The sequence below is a fragment of the Amblyomma maculatum genome, chromosome 3, assembly GCF_055883805.1.
Source record: "Amblyomma maculatum isolate TAMU_Amacu chromosome 3, ASM5588380v1, whole genome shotgun sequence".
In the NCBI taxonomy this organism is placed as follows: Eukaryota; Metazoa; Arthropoda; class Arachnida; order Ixodida; family Ixodidae; genus Amblyomma; species Amblyomma maculatum.
The window spans coordinates 79,097,407-79,121,917 of record NC_139346.1 but is presented as its reverse complement, the minus strand read 5'-3'; the positions used below and the strand labels follow the sequence as shown (position 1 = coordinate 79,121,917).

The window sequence follows — 24,511 nt, the reverse complement described above, 5'->3', positions numbered from 1 at the left end:
ATTGCTCTTTTAGCATGAAATGTTCCATCTTTCAGAAGTGGTATCCCGCATTTTATAAGGCATAGCCTCTGTGGTATATTCATGCCTTTTTCCAGGAATGTAAACTGCACTAAAGGCAGAAACAATAGAATGGCCTTAGACATACCCCTGCAGGAGCAAGCTCTGCAGGAACAAGCTTCATTCGTTATATTCATGAGAAATGACAACGAATGCAAGAACAAAAGAACCTCCCCCATCCCCCCCCAAAAAAAAAAGAAAAAAAAAAAGAAGAAGAGATTTGCAGTTGTCACTTGTGATGGATGATCAGATGACTAAAGACAGTGTAGTCTCAGGAAAACATTAACACTATAGGCAACATAAGATAATGTCATGAAGGACCAGAGACAGTGTTTTCTAGGAGGGTGAGACCATAGTGACTAGAAACAAGACCACTGGTATGGTCAGGTGTGAAAGCAAACTATAATGTTTGGGTGTTGGAGTGGAAACCAGCAAACAACAAAGGTGAAAGTGAAGGTGATAAAACACAGTTTAACATAAAAAGCTAATGATAAAAAAAGGAGAACTGCACATATGAACGAGTAGAGGGAGGGGTTTTTTAAATCACATCTTTTGCCTTTATTAGGCTAGCTTCTATTTTATCAATATGTTTTCATTCATATTTCTTTAAATGACCCTCTGGGTAGTCCAACATCAGTGATGCCTATGGCTTGACCCTGCTCCTAACAAGAATATGTCTCATTGTATATTGTGTCTTATTGAGCATATTGTCAATTTTTTCTGAGATTGCAATGTGCTAGTTGTCTATGTGTGTGTTCGTGGCACAGGTAAAGCTCAGATTTGGAGAATTTTCATTGATCTATATATTGTGTGAGTTCACAATTCTCATTATATAAACACTTGGAAGCCTGTACTGGTGCACTATTTCCATCTGTCTTCCTTTTTACTTGCCCTTTGTACAGTGTTATTTTTATATGTGAATTAATTACTCCATAAGCATGTTTTGTGAGACTTTCTTCGTGAGTAACCGATTACAAGTTCTCTTTTCTATGCAGGTCAAATACGTGGTACATCCCTGCCCTGACTGTGCGGAGAAGATTATCCAGTCCCTTGCTGCAACTTCGGTGTATAATGAGGTGAAATAAACACCATGGTATGTTATCTTAACCGATTGTTCTGTAAATTCTTTTTGTTCACTCTGCAACATAACTTACGGCTTGAACACAACATGACACAGCCTACCTCACCTGAAACATTGCTCACTGTCACACTCCAGACGACACAAAGATATTGCAATGTTTCAACATAATCTTTCCTTCCAGAAAATCTTGAAATGTATTGGTTAGCTTTATTCCTGCTTCCACTGACCAAGTTTACGATGCAGATTGGTAATAGTACTCTTGTGTGGATAGCATATATATACCACAAGATGATGCTTAGATACCCTATGTAATATGGCATTACTTTAAACTGCTTGGAGGGCAACGTTATCCTTCTCCTGGTGGTATAAGCTTGCACCATAAAGGTGCAAAACTTTGCGCTCTTTGTCGTAATATAAATTTATACTCTAAAATGGTAACTTTGCACCTGTACATACAGGATAAGTTTATGTTGTCAAGGTGCGAACTTGCACCTTTGATGCAAGGGTATGCTTATGCCATCGACAGACTAAAACATAGGCCTTTATGAAAGGTACAACGTTATGCCTAGGTAGAATACAGTTACACTGCTTGTGAAGGTGCAAGTTTATGCTACCAGAAGCGTAATGTTACACTACATGCAATGGTATAAATACTTAGTCTTCCAAGACACAGCGTAACCTTACCCCAAAAAGGTGTTAGCTCAGCGACAAGCAGTTTACCCCCCAAAAAGACTAAGATCACACCTTTTTTTTTTAGAGTGTAGGGTGCCGCAGGCCGCCGAGATCTTTGGCGCCGTCGGGTCATTCAACAGCCTTGAATTCAATAGCTGAGCCCTGAGCCCAACATGAGCTATTGCCCTACATGCACAACAATTGCAGTGCAAAATGAGCAGTAGGACAGTTGTACCTGTGTTGTCACTGCTCTGAATTATATGCAGCAACATTTTGTCATCGCAGTATGAATATCTAAAAACGCAATGTATAGCTTAATCAAATTTAAGTGGAGGCTATCCAAGGAAAACAGGCCTTTTTTGAATGATGGTGCCAGTGTAATAGGAGACGTACTCAATAGTTTTAGCAGCACACAATTTTATTTCGTAACAAACAGATTTTGAAATGCATTAACAGAGGCTTGCGAATATAGCGGAATACATTTCTCATGTAGTGTAGACTTAAAAGCTAATCATGGCATTTGTTATATTTTCGCAGTTGTGTTAATTACGTATTTCCTATACTTTTAAGGAAACAATGTTTTCTATGAAGACCCTATGATACCTCAGTAGCATGCAATCACTTATTGAAGAATGGACATTCAATACTGATTTTATATAACACAGAAGAGACTCAGCACGTAGTGCGCTATGGAACCTCAAGCTTATTACCCACTAGATCACACCGTGACCCTCCTATGAACCTCAAGAACTTAACTAGCTCTCAAATAACATTTTGGTGATTCGGTTCAAGTCACAAGGCACATAGATTTGTCGTAGTTATGTGCATGTAATCGCGTGAGGTAAATTACATCAATCAAATTTATAAGTATTCACATAATATTGAGAACTTCGTTCTGCACCTCGGCTAAAAAATTCTGTGTTGTCATTTCTCGCGCTATGAATTTCAAGCTTCCTTCAGAAAAAACTGCTACAGGTTACCACCCGAAACTAACTACTTTCGCAGAAGTTTTCGCTTAGCCTTGATACAGCTTCACGTGTATTCTCGTCGCTTTACAGATCGTTTGTTATTTTATTTCAGCTAAATAAGGAGCCGGCTACTTAAGAACTAAGTTTGCAAAGGCTTTGAGACAATTCTTTCAGTTAGAGAAGGTTCCAGGTCATACGCGCACACTATGCAATACGCAAAACGTAAGCGCACAGTGCTCCCTGCAACAAAATCAGAAACTAGAGAAGATACCATAATGAAGAGATCCATTGTGAACTCTTTTGTTGACTTCAAGTGCGTAAATACGGGCGAGTCGGGTCGCAACACAGTCAGCACAGCAGCTTGGGCCAATAGTGTCGTTGAGATGGCAAAGATCAGCCCAATGTAGGCCAAGCGCTGCTATTCTATCTCTGATATTGGCATGCCATTTTATAAAACTTCCAACACTGGCTCTGAAAAGTCCACAGGTAAAAATAGTGAACGTATCTGATCAAAATGAAACCAACTTTGCCCGTCGTGCTGGATGTTCTCACAATCACGCTGACGCCATTACATAACGATGCTTACGTTGGGAAAGAATGCCGGGTGCATCACCGAGGTTGGCGTTGCCACATTATAAAGATGGCTATAACGGCTGGCTTTAGCCGTCAGTCCCCCAACGTTGGCGAAGATATGCCATATGTTGAACAATACTGTCAGATGTCAGATATACACTGGCATACCTTACCACCGGTATTAGCTTTACCGTTTCATCAGGATGGCTATATCGAACAGCGTTAGCCGTCACTCCACTGACGTTGGCCAATATATGGCATATGCTGGACAATGCTTTCAGCTTGTTTACCATGCGGGGCAAAAGTCAGACATACATGGGCATATACTTTAGTCAATATTGTCTCGACTATTTCGGCTAGTTGTCAATATTAGAGGAAAAATTGCATGTCACTTCAAATATTCTGCGCGCAACCGCATTAAAGTGCTTTTGTGGTTGGCAGGCGCATTTACTTGTTTGAAATTGTTAGCTGTGCATTTATATTCGGTGTTTGCAAGTTACTTTTGTAATTTTAAATGCTTCGGAAATTTGTGTCTAATAATTGTATTTCCGAGGCGCTGATTGCCGCCGTGTTTGCTTTAATCCCACATGTATATGATTGATGATGCTGCCGACACCGTGTTTCTTTACACTAGATCTTCATTGACGTAGACTTGATCTGTACTTTATCAACATCTATACTATGACGAATTTGAATGAGACCGAAGATCGGTCGGTGGTCCGCCAGGGAGGTGGAGGCGCTAAATAGCTCCGCGCTGGCGTAGAGATTAGAAAGAATCAAAACTACCTGTTATAGTATCGTGCATAGGCAATGCTTGCTAATTTATGTATTCTATTCCGTGATAGTCTAGGTTCTTCTGTGACTGCTGCGTGGCGATATCCGCCGCACCAGGTAAATAGAATTCCAAGTTTTAGCGTTTCTTTTTGCCATCGCTTGTATCAGTTTTAGCAACAGTGGCTTTGAACAGAAGGTTTCCACGGGACGCGCATGCAATTCGATGCAATTTATGAGCGATAAGCGCCGGTCTATAAAACTCGTACGTGCCTAGATCGACTATGGCGAGCGCGCTTCGATCGAAATGCACTTTAAAAATTAACTAGTCTGTTTAAGCTATACAAAAAAGCGTCGCAACACGTAGTTTCATTCAAACTATTTAACCTTGGTGATATAAATTAAAGCTGTGAACTGAAGCGGTACATGTCGGTATGCACATGGATGTTCCCACATACGGCATATCGTATACACGCTTCCTGATTTGTCCTCGCTCTAAGTGGCGTAGAAAGCAAAAAAAGTAAAAACATAAAAAACACATTACGTACAAGCACCATATGAACAATAGTAAGGTTATGCTGAAAAAAGTTTACTGGGTTACAGTTTCACTTCTTGCTTATCCCACTCGGTCGGACATTTTTTTCTGAAGTGTTCGTTCTTGTTGACGACGCACCGCGCACTGCTGTTCGAGTCCAGTGATAGCACTCAATTGCACCAAAACGCAGACGCTGTATTCACTGGTCACTAACTCTTTTGAAAACATCACATACAAAGGAAGACAAACATAGACAACACTGCGCGCCACCAACAGCGGGGCCGACTAGCCCGAGTCGATGTGTTCTGCAGGGGAGGTTGTCAGGTTACATGCTGTGCAATGCAGTCCAAGATGCAAGCCCTGGACGCTCAACGTGTGGTTCAAGGTGCACATGGCAGCCGCTCAAGAGGGAATTTAGGACGTAGTACGTCAACTCCTATACTAAAAGGCGCTATTTACATCATACACCTATTTAACATAACTTACGTCTAACGCATTGCAGATGAGTAGACCGTCGTATACGTGCATAATCAAAAGTACGACTGCAATTTCCGCGGCGCATTATTCACATATTGAATATCGCGCATATGCGGTGGCCACAGGATTGGAGGAGGTCAGTTTACATCTCCATTCCAAAGAAAGGCAGTGCCAAAGATTGTTCCAACTACCGCACGATCGCGCTTATTTCGCATGCTAGCAAGGTGATGTTGAAAATCCTCCAAGGTAGGCTGCAGCAGTATGTGGATCGGGAGCTTCCGGACGTGCAAGCTGGTTTCGCAAGAGCAGAGGAACTAGAGACCAAATTGCCAACCTGCGCTGGATCATGGAAAAAGCAAGAGAGTTCCCGAAACCCATCTACTTCTGCTTTATTGATTATGCGAAAGCGTTTGACTGCGTAAATCACAACAGATTGGGGCAAGCTCTCCAAGAGATGGGAGTTCCAATTCACCTCATCTGTCTCCTGAGGAACCTGTATGAAGGGTAAGAGGCCACAGTCAGAACTGGGCATGGTCTTACTGATTGGTTTCCGATCGAGAAAGGAGTGAGGCAAGGCTGCATACTGTCGCCCTGCCTATTTAACCTACCCAAGCAGCACGCCGTCAATGGGCCGCCAATGGTCCAATATTGGGATATATTGGTCCCAATATTGGTCAATATTGGCCTCTGATTGGGGCGCACAAAGAGCCAAGATATATGCCAACCAATTTGATCGGCTTTCCTATCAAAACCAGTATTGGCATACTACCTTGTTTACTGGCATTCAACGGCACTCAATGGCTACTCAATATCTTCCACCCAAGCTCACTCACTGGTTATTATATCACGGCCATCCCGCGAAGCTCACTGGCCATCCAATATCTTGTATCCATGCTTATTCACTGGATATTCAACTGGCATCCAGCCAGATTTATCGGCTACCCAATAATTCCAATCCAATCTTGCCCAGTGGTTTTGCATTATTGGCATCCAGCCATAGCAATTGGCAATCCGGCTAGTTGCTTTTTCGTGCTATGATTAATAGGCACCTGCAAAGCCATCCCCTACTTATGCAGTGCAGATATTTTTCATGCAGCTTTTTATTTTAAGAAAGCATGCTGAGGATATCCATGCACAGAAAATAAGACAGCTGGAAGGTTCACTGCATGGTGATTTATTAGGCGTGCACGTGTTACAGGGCATGGAAACATTTAGGCAGAACTCTTAGACTTCAGTGCTCCTCCTGTCTTTGCGTCCCTTGGCAAGGTGTTCTCAGGTCCCAGGTTGGAGGAAGGCGCTGCGTTTATCGCAGCTTCTTTTGTGGTCGGTTGTATAGGGGCAGCAGCTCCATGCAACCTTTAAAGATATGGACTTGAGCAGCGTGCATAACAATGTATTTCCTTTCGCAGATTGCACCTGGAAATAAAAGCAACATTCATAAATCCCATTAAGACAGAAAACTTTTGGAAAGTGGAAGTGCAGCTAAACCGTGGAGTAAAAATGCAAAATAAAGCACTACCTGTTGGCCCTCAGGCAACTTTCTTGTCTGATTTACTCAGGTTGAAATAAGCTGCATGCTCAGTGAGGCCGGCCATATTAACTTGGTTACATTGGTTGCGACATCTGGCAGTACACGGCTTCCCATGTGGATGCGTTGTTGACGCTGGAAACATAAAACAAAATGATATTTGCCGTTATCTATTCGTTAAACGGTAGTCAGTGCTTACCCCCTTATACTTGTAGTGCCTTTGTGATCGAACACCTGTAGAAGAAAGACGTCGTCATTACTGGAAGCTTCAAATCAATAGCTTTCCTTTGAATAGATTGCCGCAAGAACTAAAAAGAAACTACAAAGGAAAAAGAGAGACACAAAAAATGGTAGTCGCACTCCGACCGCGGCTGCTAAATTTAGTGTGCACCGCATCATTACTGCAAACAGAACGTTTTAAAAGTTGTCAAAGCTGCAGCCAAAACAACGTACGACACAGATGCTTTGGGGTTTGTATGATACGCTCGAACTGAAAAAATAAGGAAATCCGTAACTTAGCATCACATTTGTTGTGGGAACAAGTTTGTACGTGTGGTAAAGTATAAGAACTATGGTAGCAACTGTAAATAACCTATTTTAAGGGGCTATTTTATGACACTTCTACTACTCGGAATTAGCGCAAGAGAAAGGTCAAACACGTGAATAAGCTACGCGTCGTTTAGACCATTCCAGTAGCGCATTCATAACGACAAATTACAATATTAAATATTCGCTCGCAACTAAAAATCATGTCCCAGAAAGCTAGACTTAACTCTGAGTTTTAATGTTGTTTGTAAAAGAAACTGACCACTTCCGACACACAACACACCCGCGATGAAGTTGTAACCTGAAAATCACACAAAACACGCCTCATGTTTTACAGGACCACGTTTTGCTTTTGCAATACAAATTGGCCACCTCTGCGCCGTAAATTTTGTCATTATGACCAGAGTTTATGCATACAAAATAGTGCGCTGAAAATACAGTTCAGAACTGACTGGCGTGGTGCGGTCGAAATAAATGACTTTCCGTTCTCGCAAGCATATCGGTTATTGACATGATGATCAAGGCTGACAACATACTGCACCAAATAATGCAAAAAAAAGTATCTTTCCATACGGCTAGCGCAGATTTGCAGACCTCAGTTGCAACAATCCAAAATGAATGCTGCCACGCAAAGTACATCCCAGGGATCTGATGCTTTATACACCTGGTAAGAAAAAGTAGTGATCTTACAAGGAGAAAAAGCAAGAAATAATCTCAGAGAGCTCAGTTATGAACAAACTTAAAATGCTGGTGGTACTCACACGATCGCACTTATTTCGCATGCTAGCAAGGTGATGTTGAAAATCCTCCAAGGTAGTCTGCAGCAGTATGTGGATCGGGAGCTTCCGGACGAGCAAGCTGGGTTTCGCAAGGGCAGAGGAACTAGAGACCAAATTGCCAACCTCCGCTGGATCATGGAAAAAGCAAGAGAGTTCCAGAAACCCATCTACTTCTGCTTTATTGATTATGCGAAAGCGTTTGACTGCGTAGATCACAGCAGATTGTGGCAAGCTCTCCAAGAGATGGGAGTTCCAATTCACCTCATCTGTCTCCTCAGGAACCTGCATGAAGGACAAGAGGCCACAGTCAGAACTGGGCATGGTCTTACCGATTGGTTTCCGATTGAGAAAGGAGTGAGGCAAGGCTGCATACTGTCGCCCTGCCTATTTAACCTATATGCAGAGTGCATCATGAGGAAGGCCGGTCTGGACGAGTCTTCATATGGAGTGAAGATTGCTGGAAAACGTATCAACAACCTTAGATATGCGTATGATACCACTTTAATGGCAGAAAGTGAAGTGGAACTCAGGAGACTTCTGATGCGCGTACAAGAAGAGAGTGAGAAGTTTGGGCTTAAACTGAACATCAAAAAGACAAAGATCATGGCGTCTTGCCCTATCAACCCTACTGAAAAACCAAAAGTTCTACGGGGCAATAACCTCATAAAATCTCATTTAATCGCATAGAGTCTCATACGGTGCACGTCATTATCATAAAATATCGTACATAATTTATGATAATGTACAAGAAACTATGAGGAATTATGCAATTATATGCGAATTGTACGTGATTTCTTATGCGAATTGAGTGAGATTGTGTGCGAAAATGTGAGGTTATTGCCCCTTACAGTTTTTTCAGTAGGGAAGTCCTGGAGCATCAATGGACAAGAAGTGGAAGCTGTGACAGATTTTCTCTTCTTGGGCTCCAAGATTACCTCGGAAGGAGACTGCAGCCATGAAATTAGGAGACGCCTGCTTCTGGGAAAGAGAGCAATGGTTAGCCTTGACCGCCTAGTAAAGAGCAGAGACATTAGTCTGCCAACCAAGATCCGTATAACTCGTGCTATGGTCTTTCCAGTTGTGATGTATGGATGCGAGAGTTGGACTGTAAAAAGGCTGACCGCCGAAGAATTGACGCGTTTGAATTGTGGTGCTGGCGAAGACTCTTGAGAGTTCCTTGGACTGCCAGAAGATCAAATCAGTCGATATTGTCGACCATAAACCCTGACTGCTCATTGGAGGGTCAAATTCTAAAGTTAAAACTCAGCTACTTTGGTCATCTGATGAGAAGAGAGGAGTCACTGGAGAAAGATTTGATGTTGGGAAAGGTTGACGGTCGCCGGAGAAGGGGTAGGCAGCGAATGCGATGGTTAGATGGCATCCTCGAGGCACTGCAGATGAAGTTATGTGATGTTAGGAAGATAGTGAGAGACCGGAAAGCGTGGCGTGAAATGGTCCATAGGGTCACGAAGAGTCGGATACGACTGAACGACTGAACTGAACTGAACTGAACTCACAAATATCCTCTTTCAGGCATGGCCATTAAAACGAATCGGAACTTTCAGAACGCTTTGTTTTTCGGTTCTGCTGTCCAAAGCTGCGGGAGCTCGAGCAGCTCGAGCCGGTGGGGATTGTGTGGCCGACCAGACACCTCTGAATCAGCGGCTTGTGTCGAGTTGTGAGGCACGGTTGGAAGGGGGCAGAAGTGTGGTTGTGTTTTCTCTCCTCTTTTTTTTTTTTTTTTTTTTTGCTTGAGATCTGTCGAAAGAGTGGGCATAAAGCTCGAAAGGAGGTGAGAGAAATGAAAGAGGTCCCACAGGACCACCTGAGCCCAGAAGGCTGCCGGCCAGGAAAGTTGGCGGGAAGGAAGGGAAGAGTGAGGAGGAGTAGAGTGGGGGGCATAGTGAGCAACGCCTGCCTAGCCGGGAGGAAAGAGAGGGCAGTGAAGGTCGCTGTCCTTCCGCGCTGACTGCTTTACGGGGAGAAAAGGCTACAAGACGGGAAGTTGAAAGCGGTTTGGAGAATTGCTTTAGTCAAGGCCCTCGGGCGGAGAGGCGACAAAAGGACGAGATAATGGAAACCATATGGTCTTTGCGCCAAGGTTGTGAGGAGGAATGCGCAGAGTTTTGCCCTTGGCTTCGCTAAAACAACGAGGAGTGCGTTCGGAGCTCTTTGGTCGCATCGACTGTTGGCTCGGTAACATTTTCAGTGGAATGATAATTTCGCTATATTTTTTTTGTTAATGCAAAATACTTTTCACCTCATAGTTTCAAATATTAATCACATACGTAAAACAATCTTCAGTTTTCACGGAATCGTCCTCGGTTCGAACAAATGGACATATTTTTTGTTTATTAAAGATGGCACACAGGTTGCTGTTCATGACGGAGTGCTCTTGAAACGTCATCACGCGCAACTGAGCGATGCAACAGCCCGTATACTTGCTGTATTCCTATTAAGGAAAAGAAAAGCGAAAACGACCATAACTACGGGTACTTCAAGGTTAAAAATTCCCATGTTATTCTTTTTATTTTTTTTTTCAAATCAGGTGGACATTTAGAACAAGAAAAAATCCAAGTAGAACTAAGCGTGGGCATATCAAGAAATACAAAATACTCGACGAGCTAAGATCTGAAGAACTAAATTTGCAGTAAAGAAAAAATAGAAAGAAAGCAAGGGTCAACATTGAAACTATATCTACGAACTTGGGACAAGGTTGTCCTCAGAAAGAAGCGCGGTAGAATCATCTTTCAGCCCGCGGAAGCAGCGCTTGTGAAAGCGGCAGAATATTTCACAAAGGAACCCTAATTCTCAATTATGTGTTAAATTCTTCGAGAGTGGTGTTCTCTAAAGATGCCTCAAAACTGCTGAAGTAACGCACTCGCATTACTTTTAATATATATGAATTGCAATTAACTGCCTGGTTGACATGATGGGATAGAATTATTTAGTTCTCTGAAAGGAAACGCCTTCGGTGCGGTGAATATATGGTTGGATAATAAGGCAATGAATGTTTGAAGAATAGTTTCTGAACAATGTTTAGGAGAGCGCTGTCAAACGCTGTGGTCAAATGCGTCATTATGAGCCATATATTACAGCTTTCGAACAAATATTACTGCCGTAAAGAACATCATTATTATGCAATTTCAATTTTGTTACCATATATGCTGGCGACACATGTGCGCGCATTCATTACACTGTAGGTAATTGTTTTAGATTTTTTTTTCGTTTGCCTTGCTCCATGCAGTGCTGTAGATTTTTTTTATTATCTTTTACATGTACACAAGTTTTTGGCAGTGTGCGATTTACGTCGCATTAGAATACGAACCATTCCAGGACAGTTCAGATTTGTTTTCTTGTCAAGTGAATTAGCTAGACATAACGTAGAATATATGTTGCTTGTATTTTTTCTGTGAGCTGAAATATTTTATGCGCTGCTGCACCGATGGCCAAAGTCGTTCAGTCTTTGTCTGTTCCTGAAGCCCACAGCAGATCGCAAAAGAGTACAGTACAAATTTGTGTTTAGTAGATATTAGAACTCGAAAGCCCTGAAAGCAGCCCAACGTATCTGTCTATAAGAACAGCTAGTACTGAGGCGTGGTACAGTCGGTGCTTATGCTGAATGCCGGAAACAGCTAGGGTAATGACGAATCATGCAGTGCGTGTTTGATTGGCTAGCGCGATCGGTCTATCCCACCTCTGCTTAGCTTGAACATGTTGGGTTTCTTTCCATCACGTAAAAAAAAGGCGGAAATAATGATGCTACGCGTGCGTGTTTCCAATCATGGACGAACGTTTACAGGATGTGGATTCACCGGATATATTCGATCGTTTCTGCGTTTACAATTCAAACGTGTTTGTTCAAGCGACTCACACGTTCTGTTGCGTTCTTTGCATTTGAGTACCTTGCGTTTCTTGACTGCGCAGGATTTTTTTCGCGGACACGCATCTATTAAACATTTGCTTGTCAGATCAGATGTGTGCTCGAGCGTGCGCGTATGCTTGTACACGTATGCGTATAAATAGGCCCATGGAACGAAATCCTGTGCGCGAGAGTTGTGCGCGAAATGTGTTCGGGATCTGTGCATGGATATATCTGTGCATCGGATCTGTGCATTGATGTGTCAATCACTTTCAATCATCCTGATCTGACGAGATCAGAAAAACAAATCATCTCCACTGCGAATCGAATTTCTAGCCTAGTTAACGCTTTAACCAACTGCGCTAAACGCTGGATCGCGAAACTAGCACCATACGTAATTCTCATTGTCTACCATGAGGATAGCGACGAGAATAACGCTGCAATTAGTGATAATGACAATGATGACAGAATCAATGGTAATTACGCTGCGTTTAGTTGATAACGGTAATGATACGTAATGCACCGTATGCAGTAGCATTAATCTCGCCTTCGCTAATTTCTGCAGTGTAGATTCCACATGCTGTCAGAATTTTTTCAACACTTGGCTAAAGTTTGGAACACTATCTGTATTAGCTACGTCCACGCGTGATCGACATCCGGGCCTCTAGTCTGCAGGAATTGTCTCGAAGATATTATATGCAGAATTTTACATAACAATTAATCGTGCCTAAAGTCGTAAATAAAAGAGTTCTCTACCAAAATTGTCAAGTATAATCGCAGGTCATCAACAACAATTAGCGAATCACAAAAATGTATTCAGAAAAATATATTCTACATTTTCCGTGATGGGCACTTCTGCTCACTTTCTCTGGTCAGCTCAGTCAAACAATTTTAGGACAATCTATACATTAATCCCAATAAACATTATATATATGGTGGCCCAAATTACGTATGGCATGTCAATATCTTCTACAGTTGAACGTAAACTGACGTCCGGGCCAGCGAAAAATTTAGTTGCGACGAAATTAGCCCCAACACACTGTCATATTGAGATGCAAGCATTAGGAATGTCTCTGTCGGTCAGAGCTGCTTTTACTTTTTTTTAGCGCCGCCGCAGCCTGAAATGTGCAAAGGTGGCCAGCCATCAAAGCTCGTTAGACAATATCGACCACTAGAAACCACGATATATACAATGTTGGGATGCCATAAAAGCTGATGGGACAATATTGACCAATCTATGTCAAGATATATGCAATTTTGACAAGCCAATCATATTGGCAGAACATTATTGCCCAACCTATGCCATTAGGGTGCAATGCTGGCTAGCCATCACAGTCCATCGAACAATATTGAACAATATAATGCATATGTATACATTGTTGGCAGGCCGCCATGACAGGCGGGTCACTATTGACCAATATATGCCATGATTTATTTATTGCTGACAAGACAACCATAATGGCCGGACAATATTAACCTATTTATGCCATTATATGTACAATGCTGGCCAGCCATCAGACCTCATTAGGCAATATTGACCACTATAATCAAAGATATATACAATGTTAGGATGCCACCAAAGCTGGTGGGGCAATATTGACCAATGTATGCCAAGATATATTCAATGTTGACGAGGCAACCATAATGGCCGGACAATATTAGCCAAGCTATGCCATGATATGTGCAATGCTGGTCAGCCATCAAGGCTCATTAGACAATATCGACCACTAGAAACCAAGATATTACAATGTTAGGAAGCCGCCCAAGTTGGTTGGACAATATTGACCACTGTATGCCTAGATAAATTCAATATTGAGAAGCCGTTGTTATTAACCGGACAATATTTACCATGTTATACCATGGTGTGGAAGATATTGGCAAACAATTGCAGCTGGTTGGCCAATAATGACCGGGCTGCCTCATTGTGTATACAATAATGGCAAACTGTTCAATATGAATGGGCATTATTGACCGCTCTTAGCCGGTTGAATGCCAATAACGGATATGGGTGAAGTTCACTGGGCCAATAATGATTATGGTATAGCGTGGCTGCACATTATTGGTAGCTCAATGGCACCATTGGTCCACTTGTGGGCCAATAATCCCCAATCAATCCCCATTATTGGGCCGATGAAATGTGCAGCCTGGGTATATGCAGAGTGCATCATGAGGACGGCCAGTCTGGACGAGGCTTCAGCTGGAGTGAAGATTGCTGGAAAACGTATCAACAACCTTAGATATGCGGGTGATACCACTTTAATGGCAGAAAGTGAAGTGGAACTCAAGAGATTTCTGATGCGCGTACAAGAAGAGAGTGAGAAGTTTGGGCTTAAACTGAACATTAAAAAGACAAAGATCATGGCGTCTTGCATTATCAAGTCCTGGAGCATAAATGGACAAGAAGTGGATGCTGTGACAGATTTTCTGTTCTTGGGCTCCAAGATTACCTCGGCAGGAGACTGCAGCCATGAAATTAGGAGACGCCTGCTTCTGGGAAAGAGAGCAATGGTTAGCCTTGACCGCCCAGTAAAGGGCAGAGACATTAGTCTGCCAACCAAGATCCGTATAGCTCGTGCTATGGTCTTTCCAGTTGTGATGTATGGATGCGAGAGTTGGACTGTGAAAAAGGCTGACCGCCGAAGAATTTACGCGTTTGAATTGTGGTGCTGGCGAAGACTCTTGAGAGTTCCTTGGACTGCCAGAAGGTCAAATCAGTCGATATTGTCGACCATAAACCCTGAGTGCTCATTGGAGGGTCAAATTCTAAAGTTAAAGCTCAGCTACTTTAATCATCTGATGAAAAGAAAGGAGTCGCTGGAGAAAGATTTGATGTTGGGAAATTTTGAGGGTTGCCGGAGAAGGAGTAGGCAGCGAACGCGATGTTTAGATAGCATAGAAAAAATGCCTCCAAGGACTGTTCTTAGGTCACTCTAACTGTGGAGAGCAACTCTTGTGGGAAAACTTATCCCAAGCCAATTCCTTCAATTCCATCCTGGGGACCACAGCTGCTTGCTGCAGATGTGCAAGCATAAACACTTCCTCTGATAAAAACACTTTTAGAACAAAGTTTTTTCCTCATTGCACATACATAAGACTGCTACAGCTGGCACTGCAGATGAAGTTATGGGATGTTAGGAAGATAGTGAGAGACCGGAAAGCGCGGCGTGACATGGTCCATAGGTTCACGGAGAGTTGGACACGACTGAACGACTGAACTGAACTGAATATGCGATACTGGTAAATACCCTATGATTATCTTACAACACATATTTGTTAAATGAGTACGCCAGCTAGTTGCTAAAAGAGCCGCAAATATTCAAATCACTGCCTTGGCAAAAATAGCCACAAAGTCAGCGAAAGTAGTCCGCTGCACCCCGGTAGGTCGGCTTGCAGATTTCACAAGAACTTTAAATGCGAAATATATCCGCTTCGGTCTTTGTCACACCAAATTTCATTTGAACATAAAACAGTGTCGTGCAGCAGCCAGTACAATAACGGCAGCTCAGCAGAATGACATTTGATTCGACGGCATCCGAAGAGCATGTTTACCATAATTTTAAAATTTCTGGTTTGGTTTCTTTTTTTTCCCACAAGTGCGAAAAAAATAAGTCTAACTTCTCTCCGCTTTTTTTTTTCATCCGCTGACTTTCGCGCGGCCGTCATCGTTCACTGCAAAGCAATACTTACACTAGTTGGCAAGAAGGAATAACTAGAACACTGTGGAGTCCAGAAATCAAAGATAAAACATCATCGTTTTGCAATTAGGCTTAATTGTGTACTATACCTTGTGTATTCCATAAACGTAGGCACCTTATAACTATCTTTGTATTGTGTTGGAAAAAAAAACAGAGGAAACTATTAGAAGTTAAACACTCAATGCATATTAAAGGTAAAAACCTGTAAAGGTTATATTAAAAACGATAACTAGTTATAAATTCATTCTTTATTTCACACATTCGCACATTCGCATTAACCGTTCGCTTTAGTTGACGATGCACTGTGCACTCTTTCGCATATTTCTTAAGCATCCGCTCTCATTGTCGATGCACCACGCACTCTTCGCACATTTCCTTAACGCCCACTGTCATTGACGATGCACCGCGCACTGCTGTTGGGAGTCCCGTGATCGGACTCTCTCGCATAAATGGACTCTGTATCACTGTGCACTATAGGCTCATTGAAAAAAAGCACCACAACCAAAATTTGGTAAACACGCTTAGGTAAACTCACGCCCCAGCTCGTCGGAGGCCCAATGCAGGCGGGGGTGGTCGGTTCACATGTTCCAAGAGGCATTCACGGGACACTCTAGTGTGGTTCAAGGTGCATACAGCTGCCGCCCAGGCGAGAATTCTTGGCTCAATAAGTCAGCCGCTAACAATTTGAACAGTTACGGACGCTGCGCTGGTAAGGTAGTTTTTTTTTTACTTATATTATGCTCGGAGAAAAGACAACCACGTGTAAAACTTGAAACTTCTTTCAAACTGCTTCGAGCTCTCATAACAGGCTTATAAATGTATTTCTACCGCATTTTGTTGCCGAATAAAATGCGCTCAAGAAACTTAACTGTGAGAAATAAACAAGCAGAAATAATCGGGCCAATAAACGAGTAATCGTGCAGACAGAATGATACTGACGGCGCGGATATACAACTGGTCGTTATGAAAGACAATGTAAACATCATATGACACTAGCTAATAAGGAGGTGGTAAATTGTGGTACTGAGAGGCTTAGCTCAAACTTTTGTTACCTGTTCATGATAATTTTAAAAAATTTGCTTCAAATCCTCATTTTAGGGTGATGGAACATTCCACTCATTTGAGCAGAATTCTTTGAAGACATTTTTGTTGGCATGCTACAAGTAAGGAAAGTAGCCGTAGTGAAGGACTCCGTAAATGTCGACCATCTTGAGTGCTCTAACGTGGACGCACATGGCACAGCACACGGGCTCCTTGCTGTTCGTCGATAGCAAAAAGCTACCGCCGAGACCTGGATTCGAGTTCGCATCATTCAGCATTAAATGGAGGTTAAGGTCAGCTTCTGAGAATATATTGGCAAATGATGTCGAAATGCAGCAGCGCTTGCGTGTGCCAAGGTTATTTGGATTTGCTTCAGAAATAAATGAATTAGAGCACTACAGAACGCGACCTGGAGTAATGGAAAAGACTCCCCTTTACTGTAGGTGTTTTGGCGAAACTGGACATGTCCTCAATTTTTATTTTTGTTTCAAACTTTTTCTTTTTAGTTTTTAACCCTCTTCTATAACTTATTTTGCGGTTTTTTATTTCCCTTAACGTCTTCTTTTCCCGTTACGATGGAAAATAAGAATTATGGATGCTCTCACCGAAAGTCGGCCTTGAGCCGCGTTTAGCGCGCTTAGTTAAAACAAGCAAGTATGGTAATTCGAGTCCTCGCTTACGGACAATTTTGATCCCTCATTCATCACAGCACACTCTGGCGGCACTGACTTTCCACAGCACCTGGTGACTGGCCCTATATGGGCCACCAATGGTGCATGAGATGCTTTCGACTCAAAAATATCCAATTTCTCTTTACAAACATATCAACATGGGCATACACCCTACTGCTTTTGTGTATGCATTTCATATTAGCTCTAGGGCATACATCTGCCTAATCACTAATAAATTATTTTTTATCATTTCTAACCGGCCGTCATCATTTGTAGATGATTGCTTACCATTGAAAAGAATTACCAGTTAGATAAAACAAAAACCTAATATGTCAATATATTGTCAACTAATTTAGTGGCGTTCGGTCAGCAATTGATCAAAACCTAAATGTTCACTTTTTTTCACTCTTCACATTTCTGTCTTTCGCTTTAAATAATATTAATCCAAAGACTTTGAAAGCATTTAAAATACTAAGAAAAATTAGGTGTCTGAGTAGCCTATATGGAGACAAGTCATGGCAGAGAGAAATGCAAACACACTATCGCTTTGTTGGTGTTTCTGAAGGAATAAAATATTGAAATCGAACAACGTGTTAGGGTTTACCATTCCTGCTTTATTTCAAGAGTCATATTTTATGCGCTACAACTCTTACTCCGAGCCATGATATTTCAGTGCAGCATTTAAAGAAACCCAGGCGAGCCGGCCCTGTGGAGTTTTAATCCAGTGAAATATGTAAATCATTTGGCCCCTTTTTTTGGTGGCAAGTATAGCCCTGGCCGCACCATCGTCTGCGCCATATAAGGCGAGGGCACTGGTATAGGGAATAAAGCGCAATGTATGATTAAGTAGGCGGCATGCATAACGAATCGGGAGAGGAATAGTTTGACTGGATTAAATTCAGTCAGCACAAGTCACTGGTCTGAAAGAAATGGACACTTGGTATCTGCAGATGGCGGAGAATGACGCCTAGGCATCAATTGGACACTAATGGCTGCTGCATACCTGCAAAAACCGCTTTGAATCAACATTTGCGGCTAAATATATTTCGAATGAAACGGTGCTTGCGCAAATTGAGGCAGTTGGCGCATTGGGGGACAAACTTACTGAGTAGAATAGAGGTAGCTGAATAGGACCTGAACATTCACTAGCTATAACATGAGCATCGGCTCTTTCTACATTATGTCTTCCGTCTCGCTTTAACGACCTTCTGACTGCACTCTGCTATTGCGGTCACTTTGACTCATGAAACTTTTCTTGAGTATCACGAATACCTAAGCTTAGCTTGGACTATATAAATTGTTTGATGTGCAATAAAAGAAATCAAGAAATATTCAAAGACCAACACTTGGTACAGTAAACACATTTTTATTATGCACGGGAAAAGACAGCATTTTATGCTTAGCAGACAATGACTCTGAGTAGGACCAACATAGACGACATTTCGTTACACATACACTTGCAACTACCTCATGACGCCAAGCACCAGTTCTTGCTGGATATCACGAGCGTCATTGTTTGTCATTTTTAACGGATGGCCACACAGTTGTGCCAGTCAGAGCCTAAAACAAAGACGAAAGTGAAGGCAGTGTTGATGTAGGGCGCTGGCACTAAGCATACATCTCTTGAATTATGCAATAGCTATCCATCCTCATCTGTGATCTTCAACCTTCCACCACGTAGCAAGCAAATAATATAATTAAAATAAGGTTGTACTGTGTACTGCACTTCATATCCTAAGAACGGTTCCTGCCGTCTTGGAGTACTGGATAGGGCGCTCCACTATTGTGAATATAAATGCGGGATCGCCTCCCGTCCGCGGCGGCCGCTTTTCCACGGAGATGAAAAGCAAGGCGCTCGTAGGGTGTGCAATGTCGGTGCTCTTTGAAGAACCCCAGGTGGTTGAAATTTCTGAAGCCCTACACTTTGACGTTTCTCATAGCCTGAGCTGCTTTGGGGCATTTAACCGCCAAAGTCATTGTCACAGAACAGGCGGCATCCATTAACTTGCCCATGTTGCATTTATACACATGCGGAATTGTTGTTCTGTAAACCCCATATGTTCACGGGACCTGTATATGTGACCATCAGTCGGGCGCGCAAGAACGTGTACGTGCACGTTGCCTCGGAACGGTATAGCTTTCCCTGTGTTAGTTACAACTCTGCATGCTCGAGCAGAAGAGTACGTGCTCCTGTGTCGTACGATCCCCACTCAGTCACTCCTATTACTTCCTTTGTACATCCGTATATTCGTTTTCCCCTGACAATGTGACCACCAGAAGAACCGAAGTTAGGGGCGTACGTGACTGTTGTTTTTGTTTTGCGTTATGTATTTCAAATCTAAGATGGCGGCCATACAGTGCTGAAGTGTGGTGTGTCTACGTGCGCCTTCCTCGGTGAGTGAACTACTTTGTGCGCTCTATGTGTGTGTTTTGTTTCGGACCCCGACACTGTCACAAGGCATCGTCGACAAGGGTTTAAAAAGGAGCCGCTGAGGCCCCAAAGTCAGTCCGCCCAGTTCGCTCCGGAAACCCGAGCTGCCGCATGCTCCCGGGGGATACCCCAGCGCCGCCGCTGGCACCGCATCCTCAGGCCCCAAGCTGCAACGGAGGGACCGTCGCCTTCGAGTGCCGCCCGTCAGCGTCGTCTCAGTGATAGACTGCCGCCGCGCTCCCAGGTCAATTGTATGTTCGAAACTAGTCTGAACTTTCTTTCCCTTACTGTTACTTGAATTGTTACTTCAATCCCGGAAAAGCATGACCCTGTATACGTAATTCAAAGTATTTAATTACAGTGTTTCTTCACTCATGTCGCCGCCGTTTAGAATGTTAATTGCGGCCCTCTAAATGTTTTGTGTATTCCTCGTTCTGAGCCTATAAACCTCTTCTTATTGTTGTTTCCTGTCAACGCGTCTTCTTCTCATTCTCCACGTTTGCTTACGGGCTACGCCGGGCATCGAACGACCACCCCCCTCTTTTGTCATGTCTCGGTGATGACCTCCGGTGATTACCGAACGCGTGACAATTAAACTGGCGTCCGCGACAGGACTTTCGATGCAAAGGGAACGTGGCTAACGGAGAGAGAGACGCTTTGATTCTTGGGGTGTGCTCCGTAGGCTGGAAGAGTGTTTGTGGCGAGCTTCTATTTGTATGGTTGAAAATGTTTCCGTAGATAGAAGCATGGATTTTGAAAATTTGATCGCGATGGGTGGCCAGCTTGGCTTGAGTGGCACTGAGGTTAGGAAATGGCTAGACGATAAGCAGCGTCAGGAGCGAGCGTTTGCTAGACAGGCAGCGGAGGAAGAGCGTGCGGCTGCAAATGAAGCTGACGAACGTCGGATTGAGATGATGTGCTTGAGAATACAGTGCCGGCAACTGGAGGAGACCAGAGAAAAGGAAGGATGCCGAGAAAAGGGGGAACTAAAGCTAAGCGCAAGTAAACTCCTTATCTCATTTGATGAGAAAAAGGATGATTTAGACGCATACATAAGACGTTTTCAAAGCCTTGCGAAAAGCCAGAAGTGGCCAGAGAGCCGGTCGTCGACGGTTCTGACTACTTGTTCGAGTGGGGAAGGACTCAGCGTTTACGGGCGTTTGCCACCGGGGGATGCAGCCAACTACATCACAGTTAAAACGGCCCTTTTGACGAGATTTAGTTTCACGGCGGACGGCTTCAGAGACAAATTCAATTCCAGAAAACCGCAGGTGGAGAAACCGCAGCTCAGTTCTCAGCGCGTCTCAGCCACTATTTCGATCGCTGGATCGCGCTGTCAGGTACGAAAACGGAGTTCAAAGACCTGAGAGAGCTCCTGATTGGGGAAAAGATTCTGCATGGATGTCATTCCCACATGGCGCTGTACCTTATGGAAAGAAAGGCGAAATCACTGGAAGAGATGCGTGATTTAGCTGACCAGTTCTTTGGAGGCTCAGGAAATCTAAATCTCGCCAAAGCAAAGAGAGACTGCCGAGACGATACCGGGAGGCCGGAGGCAGACGATAAAAGAGGAAGTCAAAGGACAGCTTCCCGATGTTATCGTTGCAGCCGCACTGGGCATCAGGCTTCACAATGCCGGACTCACGCCACTAACTACACCCCACCTGCTTCAAGTGCGGGCGAAAGGGTCGCAAGGCGGACGCGTGCCGTGCAGGGCCAAACGATAGGATACAGGCGTCATGTGTTTACTCACCCGCCCAGGAAGTAAATCGGGAAAGCATTCGCGATGGTTATGTGGAGCTCAATAACGGGGACAGAATCCCAGTCGTGAATGCAGTTATGATGACGCGACCAAAGTTTCTGGTCGAAGGGCTGCCGGTGGTGGCGGGCACGTATGTAGGTAAAGAAATTTCCGCATTACGGGATACCGGATGCAATAGAGCCATCATGAGGAAAGAGCTCGTCCACTACGATCAGCTGACTGGAAGGAGCAGGCCTGTTTACTTAGTCGACGGAACAGCGAAAATGCTGCTCGAGGCGCGGGTTGAGGTTGACACCCCGTATTTTTCGGGGGTTATCACCGCTCTCTGCATGGAGGAACCTCTTTACGACTTAATTCTGGGAAATGTAGAAGGAGCACGGACACCTGATGACCCGAAGGAGGTGGTTGAAGAACCAGTCTGTAGCGAGCCCGTCGACGAGGAAGCGGTAGCAGCAGTTGTAACTCGGGCACAAACCAGAAAGCAACCAAGAGAGTTCCAAGCTCTCAAAACGCCCGATGTCGCGGAAGAGCCGAATAAAAGAGTTACGCAGATCAACAAGCAGAGGACAAGTCGCTCGAGCCTTGTTTTTCCCAAATTGGCAAGAGGCTTACGTGCCGGGACGTAGAGCACAAGATAGAATTCAGGCAGGAAGTTGGGCTAATACACAGAAGCTACACAGGGTAAACTGGGCAGGTGCTGCGGCAGCCGGTTGTCCCAAAATGCCACCGCGAGGCGGTATTGAAAACCACACACGACGGAATAATGGCCAGGCATTTTGGCGCGCAAACGACGAAACGAAGGATGTTCTATCCTGGAGGCAAGGTCCTGATTTTGCTGCCTACCAACAACAACAAGCTGCTACTTCAGTGGAAGGTGCCCTTCGATATCAAGGAAAAGAAAGGCGAAGCAGACTACGTAATCGAAACAGCAGGAGGAAGAAAGATTTTTCACGCCAACCTGCTTAAAAGATACGAGGAGCGAGAAAGCCAGCCAAGAGAAAGGGTATGCCACACGGTCTGCAGCATCATTGAATCGGACAGTGATGGGGCTATTTCTATTCCGGCTTGTCAGAAGACAGAGAGCGAACAGGACGTGAAGCTTTGTGATAGCTTGACGGTGGATGAACGACAGCAGCTTCGAGGTGTAATTTCAGAACGCGCTCGCATTTTTTCTAATGTTCCGGGAAAAACGGACTGGGCTGAATGTCGGTTGGGGCTCACCACCAGCACTCCGGTGCACGTAAGGCAATATCCCCTCCCATTCGCAACGAGACAAGTTGTGGAAAGAGAGGTGCAGCAGATGGAGAAACTCGGAATAATCGAGAGATCGCAGTCCCCTTACAATTCCCCAGTTATTTTGGTGAAGCAATCGGACGGCACGAACCAGCTTTGTATCGATTTCCGGCGCTTGAACGACGTCTTGGTCGCCGATTCGGACCCATACCCAGAGCTGACGCGGTCTACGCTACAGCCGGAGAGAAGGAATACTTCTTCAAGGTGGACTTCGTCAAAGGATATTCACAAATTCCGTTGACCGAAGAGTCCAAGCCCAAGACTGCGTTTTCAACAACTGCGGAACTCTTCCAATTTTGTTTTGTGCCGTTTGAGATAAAGACAGCCCCCGCACTATTTTCCAAGTTGATGCAGAGAGTTGTGGAAGGAATTCCGAGAGTGCAACACGATTATGACGATGTCCTGGTTGCCAGTACTACATGGGAAGAGCATATCTCTTCGCCACGACAGCTGTTTGCAAGGATCCAAGCAGCCGGTCTGACAGTGCGACCCAGCAAATGCGAGATCAGGATGAAGAACATAGAGTTCCTCGGGCATCGTGTCGGTAGAGGGGAACTAGCACCACTTAGGAAAAACGCCGGAGAAGATTCAGGCGGCACCAACCCCTCGAACAAAGCGTCAGGTACGAGCATTCCTCGTTTTGAGTGGATATTACCGCGACTTCATTCTGGACTATGCTCGAATAAGAGAACCCCTCACCCAGTTCACGAGGAAGGGTGAGAGTAACGTCGTAGAGTGGACCCCGGTCCACCAGGAAGCTTTTGAAGAACTCAAGCGGTGAGTTTCGACCCCTCCCATACTACAACTACTACACATTTCCAAGCAGTTCGCGCTGCGCACAGACGCCTGTGACTCCAGCCTCGGCACGGTGCTAATGCAGGAGCATGGTGGGAAGCTTCACCCAGTGGCTTACGCTAGTAGAAAGTTGCTCCACAGGGAAGCAGCATACAGCACAATCGAGAGAGAGTGCTTGGCATTGGTTTTGGGGATTGAGAAGTTTTCCACTATATCTGTACGGGGTGGCCTTCCTTGTTCAATTGGACCACCAACCGCTGAGCTACATGCAACGGACCAAGCAACTGAACAGCAGGGTCCTGCGCTGGAGCGTGCTGCTCTAAGAGTATCAGTTCAGAATCGAGCATATAAAAGGCAAGGAAAAGGTGGGCGCCGATTATCTTAGCAGGGTATAGATTCTTTCGCGTGACATTTGCTGTATTGACATTCAGATGCTGCATCATATGTGTAGGTTGACTTATGTGCTAGCTTTATATAACGGTTATGTTTGCCCCGCAAGCTTACTTGTGTATAGTATAGGCCCATGTGCCGCTTTCTGTGTGTCTAGAATATTATGCGATAATATTCCGAAAGTGGGGGCCGTGTGACAGAATAGGCGGCATCCATTAATTTGCCCATGTTGCTTTGATACAGACGCGGAATTGTTGTTCTGTAAACCTCATACGTTCATGGGACCTGTATATGTGACCATCGGTCGGGCGCGCAAGAACGCGTACGTGCACGTTGCTTCGGAACGGTATAGCTTTCCCTGTGTTAGCTACAACTCTCTCCATGCTCGAGCAGAAGAGTACATGTTGCCTGTGTGGTACTATCTCCACTCAGTCACCCTTACTACTTCCTTTGTCTATCCGTATATTCTTTTTCCCCTGGCAGTGTGACCCCCAGAAGAACCGAAATTAGGGTGGTACGTGACTGTTGTTTTGTTGTGCGTTATGTTTTTCAAATTTAAGATGGTGGCCATGCAGTGCTGAAGT

The 24,511-nt window shown here is 44.1% G+C and overlaps 1 long non-coding RNA gene across 1 annotated transcript in view; it reads left to right on the top strand.

The window, feature by feature from the left end:
- LOC146195038 (uncharacterized) overlaps positions 1 to 6,742 on the top strand; it is a 74,648-nt gene extending 67,906 nt beyond the window's left edge. The window contains exon 5 of the long non-coding RNA XR_014705945.1: positions 6,544 to 6,742. This is a non-coding gene — a long non-coding RNA (uncharacterized LOC146195038). The remainder of the gene's footprint in view (positions 1 to 6,543) is intronic.
- The last annotated feature ends 17,769 nt before the right edge of the window (positions 6,743 to 24,511 follow it).